Here is a 6,708-nt window from a genome sequence, read left to right as displayed (position 1 = left end):
ACGGACGCGGTGATACCAAATATGTACGTGTTTTGTGTTTTATATACTTTATTTGCATTTTATGTGTTACTGGGGAGATTATGGGACTTTTATTTTATTTTATTTAGTTAATTATATTATAAAAAGTGAATTTTTTTTTTTTTTACACTTTCTACTTCTTGGTTTGAATAAGCGATCATCCGATCGCTTATTCAAGCCTTTACACTGCAATACACTTGTATTGCAGTGTATACTGTAAGTAACTGAGCATGCTGAGCATGCTCAGTTACACACAGCCGGGTCCTGCCAGGAAGGCAGGACCCGGGGAGAAGAGGAGCCGACAGCCCCGGGTCACTCGTCGGAACCCTGGGCAGCGGCAGGAGGGATCGGATCCCCCGGTAAGCACACCGGGGGGGGTCCGATCCACGGGGGACACACTTGCACGCCGCGGTCATGCTTGACCGCGGCGTGCAAGGGGTTAAACACCCGGGATCGGAGTTTTTCCGACCCCGTGTGTTAGTGCCGGGTCTGGGCTGTCCCGAAAACTTCTTCTGATGCGCCGCCGTAGAAAGGCGTCGCATCAGAAGAAGTACCCTTAATGACCGCCGTAAAAACCCGATAGGGCGGTCATTAAGGGGTTAATATATCAATGGAAGCTGTTCACTGTGTCACATATATGGATGTTTTGAAGTGTAATTTTGTTGTATAAATGCACCTGATATGATCACATGACCATAGCTCCCAACCGTCCCGATTTTGACGGGACTTTCCCGTTTTTCGTACCTCTGCCCCGCGTCACGGGCAGCTATGAGATTGTCACGGATTCTCCCCCCAGGTCCCGCTGCGTCCCGGCGCTGTGTCCGCATAGTAAATACTTTGAAAGTCTGAACTCACAGTACAGAATGGCTGCTACAGACATCGGGCAGGGAATCCTTTTCAGAGAAGTGTCGGGCTTAGCGGAGAGAGCAGGGACCACGTCATCAGCTACAGATCTCTGTCCATATATATGGTCACTGCATCTCCTAGGGTTCCCCAGAGCAGACATCGGGAGGGAATCCTTTTCAGAGAAGTGTCGGCTTAGCGGAGAGCAGGGACCACGTCATCAGCTTCAGATCAGCATCTGTCCATGTATGGTCACTGCATCTCCTAGGGTTCCCCAGAGCAGACATCGGGAGGGAATCCTTTTCAGAGAAGTGTCGGGCTTAGCGGAGAGCAGGGACCACTTCATCAGCTTCAGATCAGCATCTGTCCATGTATGGTCACTGCATCTCCTAGGGTTCCCCAGAGCAGACATCGGGAGGGAATCCTTTTCAGAGAAGTGTCGGCTTAGCAGAGAGAGCAGGGACCACGTCATCAGGTCAGATCAGTATCTGTCCATATACGGTCACTGCATCTCCTAGGGTTCCCCAGAGCAGACATCGGGAGGGAATCCTTTTCAGAGAAGTGTCGGCTTAGCAGAGAGAGCAGGGACCACGTCATCAGGTCAGATCAGTATCTGTCCATATATGGTCACTGCATCTCCTAGGGTTCCCCAGAGCAGACATCGGGCAGGGAATACTTTTCAGAGAAGTGTCGGCTTAGCGGAGAGCAGGGACCACGTCATCAGGTTCAGATCAGCATCTGTCCATATATGGTCACTGCATCTCCTAGGGTTCCCCAGAGCAGACATCGGGCAGGGAATCCTTTTCAGAGAAGTGTCGGGCTTAGTGGAGAGAGCAGGGACCACGTCATCAGGTCAGATCAGTATCTGTCCATACATGGTCTCTAGGGCTTCCCCAGACACAAGCTCTTTATATAATTAAATTAAACAAAGTATTGGCCAGGCTGAGATTCGAACCTGGGACCCTCTGCACTGCAGACAGAAGCTTAACTAACTGAGCTATAAGCCCAGTGATACAGAGCTGAGGATTTCTGGTAACTAAGAAGTGTTATCTGCCATTTACACTGTGACACAGACTAATGCACTGATATGTAGAGAGGGATCTTCTCAGAGATTATTATTGTAATTATTGAGACTATTATTATTATTATTATTATTATTATAAATGTTTATTATTATGGAGATGATTATTAATAATAGTAAAAATAATAATCATCTCAATAATAATAATAATAATAATCTCAATAATAATAATAATAATAATAATAATAATAGTCTCAATAATTACAATAATCTGAGAAGATCCCTCCCTATATACCAAGGCAGTATATAGTTCTTAGATACCAAAATTCTCCACCTTGTTAATCACAGAGGTTATAGCTCAGTGGGTTGAGGCGCTGTGTTATTATTGTACATGGACACTGCAGGTTCTGGGTTCCAATCCCAATGAGGATAATTTTTTTTTTTTTTTATTGAGATGATTTTTATTATTTTAATATGGCTAAAATTTGGGGCGTGGCCAGGGAGTGATTGGGGGTGTGGCTTAGGGGGATCGCCGCGGCACGATACGCGTGCCGCCATTTTGTCCCTCTTTCGTTTTCACAAATGTTGGGAGGTATGCATGACTTATGATGTTGTCCATGTATATGGAGTGTTGGATTTATCACATTGCTTGAAAAAGGATCCTGAACAGGGTCTGAAACGTTGCACTTGGGGTAATAAAGCTCCCATCCGTTTTTTTCACATTTTACCTTGGAGTGCAGTCTCATTTTTTTCTTGGATATATTTGTCTGGTGTGTCAAGACCAGGATATTGGGTCTGCACCCACAAAATTACTTGGCAATCTAGGTGCTGCTGGACTTTTCAAATGTTGTTTAGATAGATAGATGGATATGAGATAGATAGATAGATAGATGGATATGAGATAGATAGATATGAGAGAGATAGATAGATAGATAGATGGATATGAGAGAGATAGATAGATGGACATGAGATAGATAGATAGATAGATATGAGATAGGTAGATAGATAGGAGATAGGTAGATAGATAGAGAGATAGATAGATATGAGATAGATAGATGATAGATATGAGATAGGTAGATAGATATGAGATAGGTAGATAGATATGAGATAGGTAGATAGATAGAGAGATAGATAGATATGAGATAGATAGATGATAGATATGAGATAGATAGATATGAGATAGATAGATAGATAGATAGATATGAGATAGATAGATAGATGGATATGAGATAGATGATAGATAGATAGATAGATAGATATGAGAGAGATAGATAGATGGATATGAGAGAGATAGATAGATATATAAAAATAGAGAGATTAGCAGCACAGTCCTTTCACCTACACTCTCACCATACAGAGTCCAAAGATATCCAAAAAATAGAAACCGGCAGCACTCCAATTAGTGAAAATAAAGCGGTGTTTATTTCACCTCTTGCCACGTTTCAGCTGTCTCCCAGCCTTTTTCAAGCAATGTGTGTCAAACAACATGGAAGTACTTATAGTCACAATTTGATGACATCATATGTGAAGTAAATAAATAACAGTGATAGATATATACAAATCTAATACATGATCGCATGTGATTACATCAATATATACATCGTGAATTACAAACTGTGCTGTGACAATCATAAATATGCATGATCGTGATAACAAACGTTAATAAATGCATTTGTATACATAAGAGAATTCATAAATCACCTGTGGATACCTCCTCCTGATCAGGTTAGTGTAGACAGACGCTATGCGCGTCTCTGTCTCGCTACTGCGCATGTAATGGAATGGAGGACAGATATTCTAGTGCGCATGTCGCGCATGCGCAAAGGCAACTTGTAGTCCTCGGCGCCATCTTGGTTAAAGGGGTTATGTCACCATGTCTAAACATATTTAGTTAAGTTTAATGCATTCAAAAAATCAATTTAGCCTCTTATCTTTATTAAAAATTATGCTGCCATTATGCTGAATTACTTACATTTGTTACTTTTAAACAGCTGACAGCTCCCCCTTGTGGTTGCTCTGCCCGTCCTTCTGTTGCCACTGCCCTGGCCGAGTATGCACAGAAGCTTCCTCTTGTCCCATCAGTCTGCACATGCGCTGTGTGTATGCCTCCGTTCTGTCTCCTGATTAGTGTATTCATCCACTGGCCACATGACTGATCTGCACTGTGAAGGAGCTGTCACATGCAAAGTGCTGCCACTAGCAGGTTCTCTAGACCTTTTTATTTTATATTGGTTGCTGGTATTAAGAACTGGGGAAGTCAGGGTGTAGAGCCAGCACCCACCGGGTCACATGTCAGGAGGTTCGGGTGGTGTCAGCATTGTCTCTGAGGCTGCACTGTTATGTAGTATGTCAGTATGTCAGTATGTGTACAGCTATCCCATAGTATGTGTACAGCTATCCCATAGTATGTGTACAGCTATCCCATAGTGTGTGTACAGCTATCCCATAGTGTGTGTACAGCTATCCCATAGTGTGTGTACAGCTATCCCATAGTGTGTGTACAGCTATCCCATAGTGTGTGTACAGCTATCCCATAGTGTGTGTACAACTATCCCATAGTGTGTGTACAACTATCCCATAGTGTGTGTACAGCTATCCCATAGTGTGTGTACAGCTATCCCATAGTGTGTGTACAGCTATCCCATATCCCACAGCTCAATCACACTGGAGAAATTGCTGACTCCTTTAACTAAGAAAATGCCTTCTTTTTTGTTAGATACAGGAGATTTCCTGAGAATTGTACGAGACATTAATAATATCTCATCTGAGACTTGGTTGGTCACGATCGATGTTACAAGTTTATATACATCTATAGAGCATGATAAAGGGATACAGGCTGTTGAATGGATCCTCCAAAATAGTGAATATAGTACTGATCAAAAAACATTTATATTGGAAAGCCTAAAACTTACTTTGTACAATAATTTTTTTATGTTCCAGGATGACTTTTATTTACAAAAACGTGGTACGGCCATGGGGTCGAATGTGGCCCCCCCATATGCAAATTCGTTTATGGCCTTCTTTGAGAATCAATTTGTCTATTGCAACCCTTTATTTGAGAGACATATAAAGGTTTGGAGGCGTTTCATAGACGATATTTATTGCATATGGGAGGGGCCACTCGACATCCTCTTGAGCTTCCTGAATGACTTAAATTCAATATGGGAGGAATTAAAATTCACCATGACATACAGTCAACAAGAAGTAAGCTTTCTAGACACCAAAATCATTAGACAGGAAGACGGCACATTACTTTCCGACAGAAAAGAAACAGACCGGAACAGCCTCTTACACTTCGACAGTGCTCATCCCCTTTCAGTTAAGAGGTCAATCCCAAAGTCTCAATTTCAGCGAGTTGACCGAATAGTCTCAGATCCCATGTTAAAACAAATTAGAACAGAAGAGATGAAAAATAGATTTATACAGAGGGGATACCCTACAAAAATATTGGAGGAATCAAAACAAATAAGTGATATTAGAACTAGAGAGATATCTAAACCCCGACTACCTTTTGTGAGACATTTTCACCCCCTAATGTACAAAATAGATAGAATCATCAGGAAACACTGGCATCTGATAAAAGAAATATACCCACATATACCAGAGTTCCAAGAACCTCCCCTAATCTGTAACAAGAAATTACCCACATTGCGGAATAAACTTGTCAGAGCTGACTTGGGTAGTGATAAAAAAACAGCACGACAAACTTTATTAGCAACAAAGAAACATGGCACTTTCCCTTGTTTAAGCTGTCAACAATGTAATAATGTTAACAAAGGTGACCTCTTCTTTCACCCCCATTCAGGACGTACTTACAAAATTAAAGATTTTTTCACTTGTAATTCTAGAGATGTAATATACATCATCAAATGCCCTTGTGGCCTCCTATATGTTGGGGAAACCCGCCAGCGTATAGGAGACCGCATCGGTCAACATAAATCGACCATTAGGAGAGAAAATCTCCTATTACCAATACCTGCACATTTTAAAAAATACAACCATTCATTACCACAATTGAAATTTCAAGTTATTGACAAAGTAGATCCACCTAGACGGGGGGGAGATGTCACCAAATTGTTACTACGAAAAGAAGCCTTTTGGATACATGAACTGAAAACATTGGAACCGCATGGTTTAAATAGGGACTATGAAGTTGGCCAACTCTAGTCTGACCATTTCATTATCTTTTTACAGACACAGAACCCATGAGTACACCTGACAATGGGAGAGAAGACATGGTATAGAACAAAACCCATTATTTTTCTATTCTTAATACTAACCCCTTTTTTTTCCTTATACTAACATCTGTGAAAAATTTACTTTGTCTCCAGATAGGAGATCAACGTCACTAATTCTCCTAACAATTGATGTTACAAAGTAGCGATTTTGAGAATTTGGTATTTAAATTGTTTTTTGAATATAAAACATGATTTAAACTATGCTGAAAAACAATAATGTCCAAAATGGTTATTATGTTTACATGAATGTTTACATGAATGTTTACATGAATGTTCCATTATTATGTACATACCTTATGTTTTGTCCGATTGCATCTCCCTGCAAGACGATAGCATCCGCTAGTGTTTGTTTTTCATTTAATCTGATCACGTGACATGATCACATGGTCGGTCACATGGTTAATGTTAGATCACGTGATGTGATCACATGATTGATGACGCAGCAGAATGATGATGTGTTCCGGTAGCAGTGCATTCATTGGACGCTCATCTGCTTAAGAAACACCACTGTTCAGGAAGACGCCAGCTGATGAAGGCTCAGGTGGAGCCGAAAAAACGCGTTTTCCTTGCGTGTTATACTTGATTTAT

The sequence above is a fragment of the Engystomops pustulosus genome, chromosome 7 (assembly GCF_040894005.1).
Source record: "Engystomops pustulosus chromosome 7, aEngPut4.maternal, whole genome shotgun sequence".
In the NCBI taxonomy this organism is placed as follows: domain Eukaryota; kingdom Metazoa; phylum Chordata; class Amphibia; order Anura; family Leptodactylidae; genus Engystomops; species Engystomops pustulosus.
This window is presented reverse-complemented; position numbering follows the sequence as displayed.